The sequence below is a fragment of the Canis aureus genome, chromosome 13, assembly GCF_053574225.1.
Source record: "Canis aureus isolate CA01 chromosome 13, VMU_Caureus_v.1.0, whole genome shotgun sequence".
NCBI lineage: Eukaryota > Metazoa > Chordata > Mammalia > Carnivora > Canidae > Canis > Canis aureus.
In genome coordinates, this window is record NC_135623.1 from 22,617,515 (window position 1) to 22,638,523 (window position 21,009).

The window sequence follows — 21,009 nt, forward strand, 5'->3', positions numbered from 1 at the left end:
GTAGAATTGGTTCAGGCTGGCTTTGGTCCTGCCTCGCCCCAGCGGAGCCTTGCTCATGTGAGAAGGATCGTGGAAACTAGAGTCCAATTACCTCTGGGTGTGAGGAAGGACATTGGCCCTAATGCAGCACCAAGTGCCAGGGGAGTGGGTGCCGGGGCTGTGGGCTGGGAGGGACCCCATGTGGCTATGAAATTGGGCCCTAGTGGAGAATGGATTACCCAGAAAAGTGTACTTTTCCAGTGTGTGCTATACTTCTCAGGTAAGCAGAAGAAAGGAAGTGTAGGTATAGATTCCCAAGATCCCTGCTCTGTTGGGATACTTCTTCCATGAGGCCCAGTCTGCTAGAAAGACTCACTCCCATAATATTGATATAAGGGTAATAGCCTTGGAGCAGCCTCAAAACCCCATGCTGCTGATCAGCTTAGTGACACCCAGGAAATCGGAGAAGAGAGAACACACCAGGGTTCAGAGTGGTGGCTCCCGGGGGGCTTAGAGAAGAGAGAGGTCATTGAAGGCTAAGATGTATTGTGAGGATTTGGGTCTTGAACTGGGTGTTTGATGGAATATGGGTCTGAAAGAGAGAAAGACTTTCCGGGCAAAGGGAGCAGCATGCTTTTGGTGTATGTTTGAGTTGGAGCTAAGTGAGCATGTGGAAGAAGAGGAAAGGAGAATGACTTTGGACTTAGTTCCATTGATCTCAGGGCAGCCATTCTTTATGGCGACATTTGTGAGCTCCTCTATTTTCGCCTGGTACTCAGATCCTTCACACTTGGTCCTTGGCTTGTTTGTACTTTAACCCTTACCCACCTCTCCAAATGATCTCCCTTGGACTGGAGCAGTCGCTATTTACTACCTTCCATCTTTGGCTGAGGGGGCCAGGCTCTGTCCTATCTTCAGGTCGTGGCCTATGGCCTTACCTCAGTCTGAAGCGTCCCCCAGTCATATTCATCAGGCACATTCGATCTTGAGGATTCAGCTCAGATATCACCTCTTCTGAGGTCAGCAGTCAATCTCTTGTCTTGAGACTCCTTGACCCTTTGGATATCAGTGATCTTTGAGTATTGAAACTGAGTCCCTATATGTTTCCTCAAAGACCTATCCATCTGGAGCATGGAGATTGAGGCTGGTTCCTCTCTGCGTCTGAAGTGGCCAGATCAGGGCTATGTACAGAGGACGCGCCAGTGGCTAGTGGCTGGCTGATGATCTTTGAGAACTGGCTCCACAAGCCCTCTCACTCAGGGCTTGGCGGAGCTCTGCACGAGGGTGTGGCTAGGTCTGCGCTCCTGGAAGACAGCATACCAGCTGTCAGAGTGCATCTGAGGCTACTTGCTGGCCTCAGCAAATGCAATGTGAAGGCCCGGCCAGGCGAGGCAGGCGCTGACCATGAACAATTGCTCTGTGAAGTTCACTAGACTTTTTGGTGTCTGGATAACTCTCTGCCTCCAGGTTCCTTGGCAGAGAGGAGGAAAACAGCCGACCCGTGTGTTAACATTGCCACTCATGGCTACCTTGATGCTGCCGGGGTTGGAGGCAGGCTGTTCTGAGCCTGTTCAGCATAGTTCTCTGCCAGACTGTGCTGAACCGTAGGAGGGAAATGAGTACAGGTAGAAACTGGAGACTCTGTTCCCAGGTGGCCTTGTGATTGCCTCTTGGTAGGTAAACTGAGCAGGTTTAGGAAAAACAAGAATGGCATGAGGTGAGTGGCATTAGAGGGGTCTAATCTCTTCCTTCCCCAAATCATGTTCCAGCTATGTCAGAGGGCCCAGCAGGAGAGATGACTCAGTTCAGAACTTTGGGCCAGTCCTTGCCAGCAGCTATTCAAAAGAGAGGCTGCAGGGCTCTGGAGGACCAGGGGCCTGGTGATCTTTTTGACTTATACTGCATGAATTAGTGCATGGTGCACAAAGATTCCTCCTCCCTTAAAATGAGTAACAGTAAGAGCAAGCCAGAGAGATCATTGCCAGGGTTACGTGGGTATTGTGCAACATATTACTCCATGCCTTTCTTTCCCCCTGTATGACCCAGGTCCTGGCTGTCTCCAGGACTGCCAAGATTTGCCCAGTGAGTGAACTGAAGCTGAATTCACCATCCCCATTTCTTAAGGCCTCTGCTGTCCAGAAATGATGTGTACTGTGTCAGGGAAGAGCAGTTTTTCAGTGGCCAGGCTTCCACATCTCCCGCCTCCACCTACTTTCCCTGTAGCAGAGTGGAGCAAGCCAGTGTTTGCTGACATTTGGAGTGTCATTGAATGATCTTACACTCTTATTGAACTGTCAGCTTAGAGAAGACTTGGGGCCCTGCTCCCAGCTCCCTTCAGGAGGTCAGAGCTGTCACTGAGGAGCCAGAAGAACACATACACACACACACACATACAGGTGCAAAAATACACACATGTTTACTTATGTGAATGATTATACCCAAGTAGGCATATCCAAAATTGTATGTATGTTTCCATCCATACGTAGGGGTGTATATACGTAGTCACATATTCACCTTCAGAAATATACGGAAATATACACCGGCACACCTTTATACATACGTATCGTAAAACATGAAGACATTTGGAGATAGATAGATGTATATAGCTATATCATATATGTATATATATAAACATACATACCTTCATCAATAAATACATATTCTTAAATGCCCTCTGTGTTCCAGGTACTGTACTAGGCCTGGAGACATAACAGGAAAAATGGATATTAAATAATTCTTATTGTGTCATAACCCTGCTAAATCCAGAGTCATGGCATCATTTCAAAAGTGCACCTGACTGGGAGGGGCGTGGGTGCAGGGTCAGAAAATAGTTCCCTGAGGAAGGGTGTCTAAGCTGAGATCTGAAGGATGAGTAGAAATTGGCTAAGCATGTGGCAAGGCCCTGAGGTAAGGAGAGGCTTGGCAGCTTCATGGGATGAGAATGTGAGTTCCGTGGGAGTGGAGAATTTTTGTCTCCTCTGTTCACTAGTCTGTTCTCATCACTTTGAATAGTTCCTAGCACACAGTGATGTTTAGTCATTATTTGTTGAATGAATGACTGCTTAGAGCGTAGAGAATGTGGGGAAGACAGGAGAGTGGCATTGGATGAAACTGGAGGGGGAGGCCACACTTTAGATTTTGATCCTTATCCTTAGGGTTAGGGGGAGGCTATTGAAGGGTACTAAATGTAGGAGAGGTGTCATCGGATTTGCTTTTTGAAAAAGCTCTTGCTACAGTGTAGAAAGAGCTGAGAGTTAATACAGGGGTATCAGTACTGGCTTTTCTTACTGGGGCTATTAGTTGGCATCTTGGGGTGGGAGAAATCGTTGTATGGACAACATTGCTGAACTTGTAGCATTCTTGTCCCCCCTGCCTCCCTCCAGGTCCTTGTGACAACCAAAAACACTCCCTCGCTGCCAGATACACATACGTTTCCAGCAGCCTAGACATGGGTGAAAGTGGGGAGGTACTGTCCCCGGTTGAGAACCACAGAATTAGAGCATTGCTCCAGCCCAGGTGAAAGATGATCGTTACCAGGATTGAACTGATAGCAGTGGGAATGTAGAGGACTGGATTGATTCTATGGTGTTAAGTGGTACAGTCCGTTTTGCTATAATGCAACATAGACCTTCTTAAAAATCACCGTGCTATGAAAAGTTGTAATGAAAAGTTGCAATAAAAATGGGGTTAGGAGCACAATACTCAAAAACTTCATCAGTGACATATAAAAAAGATAGGAATTTAATAAAAATGGTAGCATAATTTTACGCATGTTAAATGGCTAAGAAATACATAAATACTACAGTAAATATGGCACTCTACCTTGAAAAAAAACCCTGAAGTTTGCTTGGCAGTGGGCGTAAGAAAGTTATTGCGCAGGAGAGTTCTCTGGAATCATTTGGTAAGTTGTAGCCAGGTGGATGTGACTTATATATGTAGTGTTCTAGAAAGCTACTATGTTTGAACTGTGAGCATGTGTGCATTCTGCATGTTCTTACATAGCTCTCTTCAGCTGTGTATACTTTCCTGTGTTTATCTAGTATTGATTATGGACAAAATGACACATAAACAAAAGCAAAATTTACATTATGCTAAACTGTTTCCTAATACATTGACTACATGAGAATTTACTCTTTCAAAAACAAGTATTATAGCAGAATGGACTACAAAAGACAGGAAAGGGTGATTGGCTATGAAGGTTGATGATAGAGGAAACTACAATGACTCAAGGTTTATGATTTGAGCAACTGGGTGAATTGAAGTGAACGTACTGAGTTAATGGAAGGAGGAGAAGTTTGGAGATAAGAAGAGAAGATGCATTGGGACATGTAGAGTTCAGAGGCTTGCAGATGTTCTCGTGAAGCTACAGAGGGGTAGTTGAATATATAGGTCTGGGCTCAGGGATAAGGGATAGATATGAGCTACAGATTCAGAGGAGTCACTGGTGTATGAATGACCATTAAAGCCATGAGAGCATAGAGTATACAGGATAAGAAGAAATGAGGACCTAGGATGAGCACTGAGAAATACCAACACTTAATAGAGGAGGAAGAGTCAGACAGAGAAGGAGTGGTCACTGATAAGTAGTGATAAAAGTTCTTATTTATTGATTGCATTTCCTGTGGTAGACCTATGTTATCCAATATAGTTGCCAATTTTTTTCATTTTAAAGTTCAATTAAAATATAAATAAACTTTCTTGAAGAACTTTTAAGTATATTTAGAACAACCTGTGTTGGTGAGTTTACATTTTCAACTGTCAGCAGTTTACAATCTAAATACAGATCTAGTATTTCTAATGAAGGTTTAGTGTCTGAATTGACATGTACTTTAAGTCTAAATTACACACTTAAATACAACGTAGTTCATTAATTTTTTCTTGTTCACTAATAATTTTTATATTATTACTTCTTGAAATGATCACCTGTTATTATTTGGTTATCTTTTGCGTTTTAAGGTTGAAAAAACAGGCACGTAGTGATGATGCAACTTGTTTGTGTCCCACATTGATACCTGGCAGAGGTAGAATGTAAATTTAGCTTTACCTGACCCTTTGTGCTAAAGAGAGTAAAGAGGGTAAAAACAAGAGAGTAAAGAGTGGTAGAGAAGGGGTAGACCAGGAGTGGGTGGTGCCATGGAAACCAAGGAAAGAAAGAGTTTTCAGGACAAGAGGACTGGGTCAGTTTCAGAGCCATGTAACAGAAAGACTGAGCAACAAGTGCCTAAGATGGAAGGGCTTTGGGACCTTGGTGAAAACTCAGTGGCGCGAGAGGGACTGGAGCCAAATTGGAACGAATTGGGGAGTAAATGAGGCAATGGAGAAATTTTAACCTTTTCAGAAACGCTGCTTTGAAGGAGAGAGAAAGGACAAGAGCCGTGATGGGGCAAGTGTGGGGTTGAGGCAGGTGGTATGTTGTAAGATGGAGACAAGTGCTTGTTTGTAGGCAGTGTTAGAGAAGGAACGTTGGAAAATGGCAGGCATGAGTGAGGTCTTGGAGCTGGTGAGAAGAGGTGGGGTGGAGAAAACAGTGGAATGGAAATTGGCTCTCTGCAGGAAGAAGGCCCCTCTTCTGCCACGAGAGGGAAGGTGGTGGTGGTAGGTGCGGTAGAGGTGGAAGGTGTGCGAACTTGCTGGCAAGTGGAAGTAGTCCCCATCTGATGGCTTGTATTTTTCTCAATGAAGCCAGTGAGCTAATAACTAATAGGGGAGGGACTGGAAAGGTGTGTAGACAGTAGGAAAGGATTGTTGTAGTTTTAGTAAAAAGAAATGTGAGCCAACTTGAGACATAGAGTAGGATTTCTAAGCAGTATTGAGAGTCCCATCGAGCTTGATGGCATTCAGTCATGGTGGAACCACTGTTCAGTTGTAGGACTTTTCTTTTTTACATTTATTTTTATTTTTATTTTTTAATTTTTATTATTTTATTTTTTAAAAGATTTTATTTATTTATTCATGAGAGACACAGAAAGAGAGGCAGAGACATAGGCAGAGGAAGAAGCAGGCTCTCTGCAGGAGCCCGATGTGGGACTCGATCCCAGACCCCGGGATCATGCCCTGAGTCAAAGGCAGACACCCAACCACTGAGCCACCCATGTGTCCCTCTTTTTTTTTTTTTTTTAAGATTTTATTTATTTATTCATGAAATAGAGAGAGAGGAAGAGGGAGAAGCAGGCTCCATGCAAAGCATGCCAAAGGCAGCGCTAAACCACTGAGTCACCCGGGCTGCCCTGTAGGACTTTTCTTTAGCAGAGCTTGGCTGTCTGGCTGTAGGCATGCCGAAAGCAGACATTTAGATTCATCCAAAGTGGAGACTTTCCCAAGAAGTGTGATGAAAGAAACAAAGGAGTTGTTGAAAATACTGGCAAGACTGGTTGCCCAGATGGACTATGAGATCTCAGCTGGATATTGAGGAAAGACAAGACAGCAGGGGGCCTGATGGATATGGAAAAAGTTTAAGGCGAGGAAAGGTATATAGAAATCAGGTGTAGTTGAGCATGCCACATGGAAAGATAAGAGGTTATGGTTAGACTGGGATGTCGGAGTTAGTGAATTCAGAGATGGGGCAGTTCTCCGTGTTGACAGGTTCCAAGGTGTGCCCATGGAGTGAGTAGCTAAGATTGGGTGGAGGAAAATGTTAACAAGAGGTTAAGAAAAGGAGTATGTGGATACACACATGCACACATAATGTGTATGTTCTTACTGCATGTGCATGGACACATGGGGATAAATGTATATATAGATACACGTCTGCGTGTATGCACATACAGTTCATGTACATTCAGACCAGGCCATGCAAGCGCATGCACAACATGCAAATGACTGGAATTCCCTCGCCTGTTTAGATGGGCTTTGGGGGAAGCAGGCGGGCAGTCTTAGGAGGATTCTGAGACAGTCCTGTCCGACAGGGCTCAACCAGTCATACTCAGAAGTTGTAGGGAGGGGGCCACCTAGAATTTAACAGACCCAGATGTGCCAGGGTGTGAAGATCACTGTTCCACTTTTCCTCTGCCATCTGTGCTATCTGCCCTGCTGTAATTTCTGGGTATTCTGAAGGGGGTGGGGGTGGGACCAGCTGTGAAAGAGAGAGTAAGGAGGAGGAGACCTCCATGGGCCCCTCCAAGAAGGAGAAGCATTTCTCCAAGAAGCCTTTCTGTCTCCCCCCTCCCCTGGGAGCGGAGAGCAGGAAAAACTGCTGAAGGGAAGGTTGGTGTCTACGATTGAGCGCGACTTTTTCTGACCTTGGAGCATTCAGAGTCCCAATCAGTGCAGTAATAAATTAAGGGCTTATGGAGGAATAAATTCTTGGCCTTAATGAAGTTCTTTGCTGGGGGCCATAGGCAGGTCAGCAGGTCGGGATGATGCAGATTGGAGGCTCCAGCGAGTGGGCTCAGCTAGCTGGGAAGCCATCAGGAGTGAAAAGACCTGAAAGTCTGTTGGTCAGGTCACTATTTTGGAGCTGTGGGGATAAAGCTGCTCCAGTAATAGGCAGCCTGACAGAGGCTGGGACTCTTTAGCTTGGTGGCTACATGGTGCCACCTGCAGAGCACCTCCATTAGGGTTATTCAGAAGCTAATTTGGAAGAGGAAGAAAAAAAACAAAACCGAACTGAAAACCAAGACAGGGGTGTGAAGATCTAGGGGCCCTGCAAGGTGTTTTATTTTATTTTGGAGGACTGGGGTTTTGTGCCAAGATGAATGCTTCTGGATCACTCAGTGGTCAGACCCAGATGGGCTGTAGTCCAAGTCTTTGGCATCATCCAAAATACAGAGCATTGTCTGTTGGGCAGTGGGCAGTTATGGGCCACTATCCTGGTGGGAGCCAGCTCTGAGGCCAGGGCCTCTAGCTGTCTTTGGGAAGAAATATGTACACAGAGGACAGGATACAGAGCACCAGGTATAAATGAGGAAGAAGTGGGGTCACAGGCATAGGACAAAGAAGGGGGCGAGTGGGACAGCAGCCTGGAGCGCTTGCTGCTGGATTTGATGCTGAAGTCCTGGGAGGAGCCAGTCTTGGGGACTGGTGGCCCCTGAATTGTAGAGCTGAAACTAGAACCCAGGCCTCAAGACTCCACATACTGAGCTCTTTCTCCCATCATCTCACCCTCTGCAATGTCTGCCTTTGGGCATGAGCTTTTGGGATGTGGTCCAGAGGTAGCAGAGGGAACAGTGCAGTATTTGGGATCAGGGGCAGCTGGAGCTGGCGAGAATATCTCCTTTCTTCGTATCTCCCTGCCCCCATGGTGTAGTGCCCTGCCCGGCTTTTCCTTTAAATATGTCTTACAGCTGTCTGAACTCTGAAATTTCTTTCACTCCTTCCCTCGCCTTGTTAACATGTGTTGCCTTTGGGGTAATCAGGGAAAAAATATTATGTCCTTTTACAATTACCGGGTTTTGGAATATTAAAATGTCTCGCTGCATCGGCACTGTTATTTTGATTGGTATTCTAACCTTTGACTAGCCCATAAAGCGCGCCGCTCCTGAAGCCAATATTGCAGGACTGAAATTTAATTCCGAAATGATTCCAGATAATAGGGAGACAGATAATATATGCATGAAGGATATTATGTTTGGACTAACTGCAGCAGGGCCAGGGCTGGGGAGCTGAATAATAGCCCAGAGTGAGTTATAATCTGTGGGACAGAAATGCCTTACTGTCAGGGCCAGGAGAGGAACTCTTAAATCAAAGGCACAGGAAAGGGTGCGATTGTAGTGTGCTTGTTTTGACAGGAAAAGCACTGGAGCCAAGAGGGTAGGTATGGAAGGCTGTGGCCCAACCTGTCCCTTGAGCAAAGTACCCAAGCCTCTGGATGGACTGTCTCATTGCAGCATCCCTAGCTTTGTATCTCCTGTCCCTCTAATATTTTGGCAATATCAAACTTCTTGCCATTCTTCAAATACACTCTTCAAAGAGACTGTTCACTTCCCTTTGCTCATTCTGTTCCCTTTGCCTACATTGCCTTTCCTCTTTTAGTATGTTGGGAAAACTCCTGTTCATCCTTCAAAACCCTCCTCTATGAAGCCTTTTCTGATGTTCCTCGACCCCTGGTAGAAATAGTCGATTACCTCCTCCTTTGTATGGTTTCAGCACTTTGTAAATGAATGTATTACGTGCTTTTGTAATTATCTACTTATATGTTTTTATTTCCTACTCGACTGTGAGCTCTAAGGTCTGTGTGCCATCCATCTCTCTATATCCAGTGCTCAGCACTGGACTTGGCACACACTAGGCATCAACAAGAACTAACTGAACCCACACTGAATATAGGACTAGACTAATGAGCCCTGGAGTCCAGATGCCTTTTCCCCTGCCAGATTTCCCAGACAGATAGTCTTAGAGACACTAAGTGACTTGCCTAAGGGCACATAGCCAGGAAGAGGTAAAGCTAGGATTTGAGCCCAGTTAAGGGAGTTCTTTTCCCCAGACCATATATCTTAGGCAGGTGGGCAGGGAAGGGGCTGGAGGCCAGGGTCAAAAAAGACAGAAACTCTCTTCCCTGACTCCTTCCTTCCTTTCATAACTCAGGATTGGAGTCCTCTTTGCGAGAGATGGCATTGGTTCTTAACATTCATGGGCCTCAAGTCCCAGATGGGATTGTGCCTCCTGTCACTGCTAATGGCCTTTGGACAGTCATTCCACACAAAAGACACTTCTCTTCTGTGCATTTGTAACTAAGGATTGGGAAAGTGCCTTGAGAAAGTGCCTGCATGTGGTTTTGGAGAGCTCTTAAGGAGGTAGGCAGGCAGAGTACATGAAGCCCTTAGAAATGCCAGAAAACTTGACAGACATTCCTTCTCCTCCTCAGCACTTGATGGAACGTAGGTTTTGGGTGTTTAGAGATAAGATAAGGGAAGTCCATAATGAAAAAAGCTACAGTAAATTTGGTTGGCTTTTAAATGGATTTCTTCTTGTTAATGACAACACTATCTGCAAAAACCTACATAAATAAATGGTATGGCTATAGGTGAGATGTACCCTTTACTTAGGGTGATGCTCCGTGTATACACTGGCCCCTGGAGATGTAGCTCACAGGCTGGAGAACATTAGTGCAAGAGAAAGAGTTTTAGGATCAGACGAGTCTGTCTCAAACTTCAGACATTGCTCCCAACTAGCTATGTGATCTAAAGCAAATTCCTTAACCTCTCTGAACCTATAAAAGACAACTAATACCTGACACACAGAATGTGGGCTCTGGAGTCCAGTAGGCTTGATTTAGAATCCTGACTGCACTTACTAGCTATGGGGTTTCAGTAAAGTCACTTCTTTCAGCTTCAGTATCATTCTTTGTAGAACAGGAAAAACATTACCCACTCCTAGAGTTGTCTTAGACATGAATGTTAGTGCTGTGCCTCTGCTCCTCCTCTGTCCTCATACTGACCACTAGGACTGAGGTGACTAGGCTAGGGTGAAGGAGAGAGGAGCTAAAGGTAGACTTTGTGTATAGGAAGTAGGAGAAAGAGGCTCCCCCAGCAGAATTCATGTGAGTACCAGGGAGGAGGAGCCTCATGCTGCCTGTGGACGAGCTTACCCCGAGTGTGAAGGTAGTGAACAGAGTTGACTATCTCATGTTCTTTTTTTTTTTTTAATTTTTTATTAAGATTTCATTTATTCATGAGAGACACAGAGAAGCAGAGACATAGGCAGAGGGAGACACAGGATCCCTGTGGGGACCCCAATGCGGGACTCGATCCCAGGACCCCAAAGGCAGAGCCTCAACCACTGAGCCAGCCAGGTGCCCTGATCATCTCATGTTCTTGAGTCCTGCTGCCATCAGCATGCCTGGTGTCCAGTGGGAGTACAGAGTCACATTTACCTTCAGATGATTCCTGGCTCTGTCACCACCACATGGTGGTGTCATGACCTTGGACAAGTTACTTAGTTTCTCAGAAACTTGGTTTCTTCCTTTATAAAATAGAGATAATTAATAAAAATGAAGAGCTAATGCTCTAAATGGTTTTTGTGAATTAGCTCACTAATCCTCAATTCTATAAGTACTATTATTAGCATCTTACAGATGAGGAGCCTGAGATCCAGAGAGGTTAAGTATATTCCATGGGGTTTAACAGCTAATGAGTGATGGAGCCGGTATCTGATCCAGGCAGTAGACTCCAGAGACCATGCTCTTATTGCTGTGTTGCCTCCAGTGCAGAGGAGGGAGGAGTCATTTTTGTCTGGGGTACAAGAGAGAGTCAACAAAGATTTCATTGACAACGTTTGACTTGGGCCTTGAAAGTGTTGGGGAGACAGGGTAGGGAGGGCATTCTAGGTGGAGGGAGCAGCTTACACAAAGGCCCGAAGGAATGTGGCAGTTTGCTGGATGGGGAACTACAACATACGACAGTTTTGAAGGTTTTTTAAGCTACTTATGTGGGCCAGCCATGTGTATGCCTTTTCCCAGAGAGCAAATGAGAACAGTTAGGTACCATTGCCTGATGTCTAGATGGAGCCAGCCTAAGTTTCCTTCTAAGAATGGGGCAGTAACTCCAGAAAAATGTCATGATTACGTCCAGGTGAGGGAAGAAAGAGTCTATGGGCCCGGGATAGCGGGAAGGGAAAGGGCACCATGCCTTGTAGCGTTATCGGCTATGGGCAGTCCGACACTATTGCGCCAGAAGACCTCCCTCCCTGTCCTTTTTTTTTTTTATCTTGTTTTGTTTTTTTAATTTTTATTTATTTATGATAGTCACACACACAGAGAGAGAGAGAGGCAGAGACATAGGCAGAGGTAGAAGCAGACTCCATGCACCGGGAGCCCGATGTGGGATTCGATCCCGGGTCTCTAGGATCGCGCCCTGGGCCAAAGGCAGGCGCCAAACCGCTGCGCCACCCAGGGATCCCTCCCTCCCTGTCCTTAAGGCAGAATGTAGCAGAGTATAGTGTGAGGCATTGGGTTGCCTGGAGGCTCAGTCAGTTAAGGCTTTTAACTCTAGATTTTGACTCAAATCAGGATTATAGGGTTGTGAGATTAAGCCTTGCCTCAGGCTCCATGCCCAGCACAGAGCCTGCTTAAGATTCTCTCTTTCCCCCTCCCCCCTCCAAAAGAATAGTGCGAGGAATCAATTAGGTCACTAGGTGTTTGTAAAGCTTTTAGAAGAGTATGGCACTCGGTGTGTGAGTGGTTAGCTGAGCACACTCTCACCCAGAGGGCTAGCCCACCTTGCTCTTGCTCTGTATCGGGGAAATGGAACAGGTGAGGCAGTCAGCTCAAGGCATTCCTCCTTCCTTGGTGAGGTTCCCTGCCACTGCTCTAAATCGACCTTTACCCTGGAGTTGCTTGCAGTGCCCTCCAGGGCAGGTCTTTGCAATGAGGCCCACCACATGGTCGGCCTACCTCTTGCTGGCTGCTGCTCAGAGTCACATGTGTCCTGTCACATGTGTCCTGTCACATGATGCCACCTCTTTCCCCTGGTCCCACTGTGAGCCTCCTCTGTCTTTTGTGTCCATGAGGATGTGAATCCTGAGAATGAGGGAGTGTGTGAGCCTTCTCCTGGGTCTCTTTGGGGCTTGGATTTAAGCCTAGGCACCCCAAATGTCCAGCCTATACTGTAGCCCTCAGGCTTGCCTCTGGGACCCAGAGTAGCCCAAGCTCCATGCCTCTTGATTATTTTGTGTGGTCTGGTCTGTCCTTGTGTGGGACCATGAGCCACTGAAGCATAGGGATAAGGACTAGATCTCATTCTTGAATCCATCAGAATTCTCAGTCCACAGAGCTAGGTCAGCAGAGGGAACATCAGGACACTGAGGGAGAGCTGCTGGGGAGAGAGGCGAGGCAAGGGAGAGATCAACTCATCCACACTCAGTATTAAGTCCAAGAGAAGTAAGGGAACCAGGAATTACTGTGACTTCTTTCAAGTTTTTGTTTTGTTTCTTTTTTTTTTTTTTTTTTTTGTATTGTTTTTTTTTTGTTGTCATTATTGTTACTGTTACTCTGGACCCTAGAAACCAAAGGACTTACAGAAAAGGAGAGAAAAGGACAAAGACACTTCCTTGAAGTCAGGAGGCACAGCCGTGCCACCCTTCTCCCTCCCATATCGCCCTACTGCCGCTCTGGAAAAGCAGGGCTGACCATGTCAGTATCAATAATAGAGCACCCACGTTTGGAGCCCCAGTTGGTGCCAGCTTCTTTGCTAGGTGCTTTACACAGGTTAATTCATCTCCTCTTCACAGCTACTCAGCAAGGGAGGGGCTGTTGTCCTTGTTTCATGGGTACTGAAGTAGAGACTCGGAAATTAAGAAGCTTGCCCAAGGCCCCATGACCAGGAGATAAATTTAGCTTCTCTCTTTTTGTGGCTTCTTTCTTGTCACTTATCCCATAGCAGATACCACCTAAAGGCAGTTCCTTTGGTCTAGCCTGGTTGGAGCAGGAACCTGGGGCAAACACATAACCACAGCCATTACTAGTTACAGGGTCAGTGAAAGGCAGTGATTGGGGAAGGTTAGGGATTGGCCTTATAATCTAGGTCTCTTGGGAGTGGCACCTGTTTAATGGGGATCTATCTGTTTATGTACAGGCGTGTGCCCATGTGTACGTGGATATCTGATGTGTTTAAAGAAGTATATTTGTCCACGTGGGAGGTTTGTGTCTGTGTATACTCAGACACATGGGACATGTTTGCACATGCCCACGTGTAAGAATATGATACGGATGTAAATATGGGATCTGTGGATATATGTGCCCACCTAAAGGTGAGCAGATGAGGCCCTTATCTCTAGAGAACAGCTTGGTACAATACCACAAGAACCCTGGGCTGCACTTGAAGCTAGAAGATTAAAGACATGGGCTCTGGTGTTGGGTCACTTGCCTTTTCTTTCCTCCTTTCTTCTCCTTCCTTTCCCTTCCCTCACAGGACCCTTAAGACACTAGGCTTCCCTTCCCCTCCCTCCCTTCCTTCCTAAGATTTTATTTATTTGAAAGAGAGTGAGTGAGAGAGCACATGAGCAGGGGCAGAGGGCAGAAGGAGAAGCAGACTCTCCTGCTGAGCAGGGAGCCCAATACAGGGCTCTATCTCAGGACCCTGCCATCACGTCCTGAGCCAAAGGCAGATGCTTAACCGACTGAGCCACCCAGGTGCCCTCACTTGCCTTTTCTGAGCTGTTACGTTCCTCATCTAACAAATGAGGGAGCTAGAGAAGGTAATCTCTTCTACCTTTGCCATTCTGAGATCATTCATGGTATCTTAGGTTTCCTCTTTTTTGTTCTCAGCAAAAAAATGAGATGGAAGGAAGGAAGGTGAGAAAAGTTCCCCTTTGATCTCGAGCCTTGGGACTACTCTACTATCCCACTGGGAAAGCAGAGCATTGCCTGGCATCAGGTCGGGAGAGCTGGGACTCAGGTATTGGGGAGGGGTTTAGATAGCTAGTCCACAGTTTGGGGAGACCTAGAGTTGAATGCCATTAAGACTTTGGATTTCTCCATGAGACCATGGGGTGAGGTAAAGCTTGTTGTCTCCTTGCTTCCTTGAGGGGAGTGGTAGTAAGGGGACCTCTCGATACTCTAAAGGCAGAGTGCAGCCCAGGCTTTTCTTCTGGCCTCTGATCCCTCTTGTTTATCTTGGCAGGTGCAGGCAGGTAGAGACCAGAACAAGTAGCTGGACATGTGTTCACATTCATATGGGACTTGCTCGTTCAACCCGAGGTCATTGTGTGAGCTCACTTAGCCTGCTGTCAGCTCTTTTGGGGGAAGAGTGGCTTGGGGTTGGGTGCTTTAATTTTCTCCAGGCTGATTCTTCAAAGCTGATTTGAGGGGCTCCTTTAGCTATCTCAGCCTTCAAATGAGATTGTAGCAGGGTTTTGTTTCTTCTGTCCCATGAATTAGCCACCAGTTCACTGAAATTTCTGTTTGACTGGCTGGGTCTCTAGAGAAGGAACAGGCATTGTGTGGATTCATAGGGAGGCATCCTCGGCGCCAGATATCTATAAGTTGAGCCTGGACTTAGGCCCCAGGTAGCAAGTGACTTGTGCTCTGCCTGCACCAGGACCTCTAAATTCGCACTCAGCCACCAATCACTCACTAAAGTCCTGTGTATCAGGGCATTTAGACTCTGAGATGAATCAGGTCTAGTCTTTACCTCTACAGGGCTCCCGGTCTAGCAGGGAAAATCAGGAAAAATACAATAGAGATAGTTAAGTATAGTAATAGGAATTATGTGTATAACATGTTTAGGTGTGTTCTTAAAAACAACTTATTTTGAATTCAGCTTTGTATGAGTTAGAATTCACAGGAGAGAGTCCACATAAGCATGTGTTTGTGTTTATATGTCTGCTGCCTGTGTAACTCAATAAGCTCAGAGCTACCCACCTGGGTGGCTTGTCCCAGCTGCAGCTAGGCCACTTTTTCAAGGGCCTTACCACAGGACCCTCTAGAGATGCTAGGCTGCCCTACTTGGTAAAGAGGAGTGGTCCTTCTGGGAAGATGAGGTCCAGGCTAGCTGCTTGGCAAGTGCTTATGTATGGGTGTGGACAGCTGTGCCTGTGAGTGTGCACAGGCATGAACCCAAGTGTGCATAGGGTAGCAGCCAGAGGTCCGTCTTCAGCACCATGACCAGGGCTTATGGTGCTAGGCCTGGGCTTTGCACCTACTTGGCTGCTGGCTAGAGGACAGGCTGCAGGCAGATCCCAGGGCAACCCTGAGGCCTCCCCAGTGGTGTGTTTGCTGTGCCTAATTACCCGGCAGTTGTTTAACTATGCAAGCTGCATGCCTGCCTTTATTGCGCTGTGATTGCCGAGCTGCCTATGGGGAGTGTCATAAAAAGATATAAAATGCCCATTATCTGTCTGACACCCTCCTCCTGGACTGTGGGTGTTTGTGTTTTATTTTATTTTTATGGCTCAAGGGAAGCTCTGCAGGAAGGAAAGGGAGGGAAGAACAGGGAGGGGAGGGGAGGCCCTACAGGAATTGGGGGCTGGGAGACTAAGGAGCCCCCTTCGTACTGTGGTCAGCCGTGAGCTGAAGGGCTCTCCTGACCAGAGGGGAGAAGTGCAAATGGCGGATCTCTAGGGTCAGAACAGGGTGTTCAGGAAATAAGGCCCAGACCTTCCCTTCCTCATCCACCTGCAGCTTATGTTCCCACCCTGCCTCTATGCTGGCACCCCTCCCTGCATGTAGGCCCACTGCCTTGGGTGCTGGGTCCCCCTTCTACAGACGGGTGTGGGAATGGTCTCTCATTCCCTCTCAAGTCCTCATTGGCTTTGATAACTGGAATTGCCTACTGGCGTCCTAGAGCACCCTGGCTTGCTGTGGGTCACGTACCTTGGGCACCACCACCTGCTCCTAAGACCTTGTACCCCTACAGCTTCAGCTCCTCTTTTCTTGTCAGCCACTGCAACAGGTTTGTGCCACACCTATCCAAGATTCACTGGGTCTTAGGGAGACCTCCTAGACCACAAGAGAGGGAGGGGAATTAATACAATTCCAGTACTTGCCCTATGCCGTACAGAGCCTGGGTGAGTCACTGAAGTTGAGCTCACACACAGACCCTGCCTGTGAAGAGCTCACACTGTGTAACCAGTGTGAACTTCGTAGTAGATGTTAAATCAGTGTTTGCCAAATGGGACTAGATTCAATGTGGTCATTCCTTCATTCATTTTCATTCAGTAAATGGCTGTTGACCATCTACTAGGGTCAGGCACTCTGCCAACCACTGGGAATAAAGCAAGCAAAATAGACAGAATTCCAGCCCTTTCATTGGTCATTCAAGTTTATTGGGAGAAAAATTAAAGGATTTAAATGCTGGATATGTGACTCTAGAAACCATGGCCTATCACCTGTGACATGTTTCCCATACCTAAACCGTCAAAGCCCAAGATATTCCTGTCATCTAACTTCTCTACTTGAAAAATCTTGCTGTCTGCTGTGTGAAATACAAGCTCTCCGGCCTACCTCATGAAACCCCTTTTGGGTTTTCAGCTATACCAAGATAGCTTGCATGGTCACTCACTCCCAGGCCTTATTCATATTTGTTCCATTTACCTGGAATGCACTTTGCTGCATTTCTGCCTAGAGAGCTTCTACTTACCCTTCATGACCGGACACCTGGCTCAGTCAGTTAAGTGTCTGCCTTCGGCACAGGTCATGATCCCAGGGTCCTGGCATCGTGTCCTGCATCAGGCTCCTTGCTCAGCAGGGAACCAGCTTCTCCTTCTCCCTCTGCTTGCCACTCCCCCTGCTTATGTTCTCTCTATCCCTGTAAGATAAATGTATCAGATCTTAAAAACAAAAACGTAACCCCTTTATGTCCTCTTGGAAGACTTGTTGCATTTCCCATTGGGAACTTCCTTTTCCTTCAGACACTATATTAAGTGCCTGGATAGCGTGGTGGAGCTTTCTGGCTTTGTTCACTTAGGTGAGCTCTTTGCACCTCCTCTGTGGTACTGTATTTAAAGGGTTTTTTGAGCTACAATTCACATACCATACAATTTACTCAGTTAAAGTATACCGTTCAGTATTTTTTAGTATATTCCTACGGCTGTGCAACCATCATCAGCATCTAAGTTTAGAACATTTTTTGTCTCCCCCCTAAAAGAAACTCTGTTAGCAGTCACTTCCCATTTCCCCAGAATGCCCCAGCCCTAGCCAACCACTAATCTACTTTCAGTCTATAAATTTGCCTATTCTTGCAATTATGGGAATTTCTTATATGTGACCTTTGTGACTGGCTTCTTTCACTTCACATCATTTCCAAGATTCATCCATGTGGTACTATGAATCAGCACTTCATTTCTTTTCGTTATTGAATAATACTCCGTTGTATGGATACATCACATTTTATTTATCCACTTGTTAGGTTGGTAGACATTTCAGTTTCTACTTTTTGGCTGTTATGAATAATGCCTTTATGAATATTTGTGTACAAGTTCACTTTATTACTTTTGCAGTTTTTAGTGTTCTGTTTATTTGTTTTATACCTGTCTTTCCGAGTAGACTGTGAGCTCCTAAGAGTAAGGGTCCCTTCTCTACTGATCATGGCTATATCCCCACCACTTAGCCCATGGTTAGCACTCAGTAAATGTCAGTGGATAAATACATGCATGCTTTCGAATTCTCTTCCCCTTGGGATGTAATGGCAAATTCCCCAAGCTGCTCTGCCCCCCTATATCTGTATTTGCATATCTGCAACCCATGTTGCCGTATAAGTTCATTCATCAGTGTCCTGGACAATTCCCTACCTGTTCCACTGTTGGCCTTTCTGGTGTTAAGTCCTTTGCCCAACAACAGCTAATCTGGGAAGCTTTCCTGAGTTGCCCCCTTGATGGCAAATCAGACCAGTAAGGTCTCTGGCTAACTCAACACTGTGGCAGAGACTGCCTCCTCCCTCCCCTCCCCTCTTCTCCTGAGGGGCCCTGGATTGTTTTATACAAGGAGAGTAGAATCTGTGGAAAGACCCTGGAGGGAGTATTGAGCTGGGTGCCCTCCCGGCTCTAGGCCAGGCTGGCTTTGTGACAGCTCCAGATGCCTGGGCATCTGAGGAGGAGAAGAGGTTGCCCCTGCCATTCTAGCCAGTAGCCCATATGAACCAGGTCTGTAAAAGAAAAGGAATTTCTAGAACCAATGGCCTCTGAGAGATTAGTAAAACCAATATTTCTCTTTTCTTTGCATTTACTCACCTTAATAGTTTGAGCCCATAATTAGAATTGGGCTTTATTAGGCTAATTAGGAGGTAGGAATGATGGCAGGAGGGCATGTGGAGATGCATCAGGGTGGTGGGCAGTAAATCTAGGGTTTTAATAGGTTTGTTCCATAATCAGGTGGTCTGAAAGGCTGACTGGGTGGCTGGGCCCTCTCCCCTCCCTTCCTTCTATTCCCATCACTCCTTGAAGTGGCCTTCACACTTTGCCGTCCTTGTCCTCGATACTGGCAGCGGTGCTGGGATATGGGGGACTCAGGAGGGAGGGAGGAGACCCCACCCGGAGCTTCATTGCCTATGCACGCGCCGTCCAGCCTGGCGGCATGATTACCTTGCTGAGAAATCCGTCCAGGCGCAGGGCTGCTGATAGCAATCATTGATTAAGAGGGTAATTGTCCTGAAAATTCAGATTGATCAGAAGGCAGAAATGATAACTTGTGTAACTGTGTTTAAAGCCACGTCCTGTCAATAGACGAGACTGAGATGTATCGCGCCAAGAGGGGGGCAGAACGGATGGGTGTGTGCGGGCGGGCGGGTGCTGCCATCCTTCTCTCAGGGCTGAGCAGGATGTTTCTTGTCAGTAACCTGGACTATTGGAGATTCAATCACTTTTATCTCCCCCTCTCTCTCAATCCAAATGCCTTTTCATATTAGGAAATTAGAATCGGCCCTGCTCATGCAAGATTTATTAGCTCTGCTGAGCAGTCACACCGAAGAGTAAATGATTTTGCTTTGCTGGAGCTTTTTACACATTAGGACCCAACTTCTTCCCTGCTCTATGCCACTGGCTGCCTGGGGAGTGGGCTCTAGAACTAGACACTCAGGGGGTGAGCTTTCAAAGTCTGGTTCAAGGAAAAGCACCACTGGGATCTAGCTTCTTGACCTGCTAGGGACCCTGCTGTGTCTGGCTGACTTCCTTCTATCTGCTCCCCAGATAGGTCCCTTAATGGGGTCTAGATTGTCCCTCTCAGTTGAAGGGGTCAAACCCCCTGAAGGAATGAGGTTCATCCCTCCGAGTTGGGTGACATAGTGGAGGCTTACCTAGAGGGTTGGCGCTGAGACTATATATTGAGTAAAGATTGGCAATAGAGGCAGAAGATGGAGGAGCTGCCATGACTTCTCTTCTCAGAGCCTGGGGATTGATATCCTGTCTGGGGTGAGGCTGCAACAACTAGAGCATCTTTCTGAGCCCCTGGGGAAGTTGCCCAGGAAGTTGCCTGGGAGTTTAGAGCCCTGAAGTTAGTTAGAGTAAGTTTAGGTGTTACTAGGCCTGCTGACTGCCCATGTTTAGAGGGCTGCAGTGTTGACTAGCCGAGGAGCTCTCTGATCTGCCAGTAATATAGGCTCTTAGGGAAGGAAGGGGCCAAGATCCATGTTTCTGGAATTCTCCTGTGGCCTTAGGCTAGAAGGCAGTATGGGCCTGTGTACCAGCTGAACCTAGCCTGCTGTGGAGATCAGGGTACCAGTGGGCTAGGTTGGTTGTAGGGGGACCATTCTCCTTCACTGAGACTGTATGGTTCTCTCTTACCCACCTCCTTGGGTCACTTGGACTCATTGACAGATATCAGCCACTGTCATTCTTTTCACTCTCTGTTGTTAGTGTCTGATCCTGGAGGTCTTGTGGAACAGGTGACCATGGAGAGTCCTGAAACAGGGCTAAAGAAAGGTTACCAGATTTCCTGTTTGTTTTTTTTTTCATGAGAGGGATATGGTCCCAAGGGCTGCCCTCTACCCACTTGCTCTTTTAGTTGGCCCTATGAAGCCTCCAGTTCTCTCTGCTTTCAAGTTCTTTCCCCAAATCTGAGGGTTGGAGCTGTAAGTGATAGAGTCCCCAGGAATGAATGGTAGGTAGGTAGCAGCCAATTTGATCCAAAAGGAGGACTGTGTAGGGGGAGGGGGGCCTGGGGAGGCTTTTTAGAGGAAAGTAGCCTGGCAAGTGTCGGCAAGACATTCCCTAAGTAGGACTTGCCCCTAAACAGACCCGCCACCAGCTGGGTCTGCTTCTCTGCTGTTTGCCACCAATCTCTGTCCTTGGAGAAGCCTCGACTCTCTCAGACAGCTCCTCCTACTAGGCTGGGTTGGACAAGGTAGGCCGGCCTTCTGCACATGCGCCACCCCACCTCCCACCATGAGAATGTACTGAGGGATAGAGCAGTCTGAGGAGCTTGCCATAAAAAAATTTTTCAGATGGGGCACCTGGGTGGCTCAGTCAGTTAAATGTCTGCGTTTAGCTCAGGTCATGGTCCCAGGGTCCTGGGATCGAGCCCTGCATTGGGCGCTGCACTTAGCCGGGAAGTCTGCTTCTCTCTCTGCCCCTCCCCTGCTCTTGCGCGTGTGCTCTCTGTCTCTCAAATAAAATCTTTAAAAAAAATGTTCACATCATATGTATGTGGTGCAGACTTCTATGTAA

General features: G+C 46.8%; 1 protein-coding gene across 15 annotated transcripts in view; it reads left to right on the forward strand.

Moving 5' to 3' along the window:
* ERI3 (ERI1 exoribonuclease family member 3) overlaps positions 1-21,009 on the forward strand; it is a 127,659-nt gene that overhangs the window by 66,870 nt on the left and 39,780 nt on the right. The window lies entirely within an intron of this gene.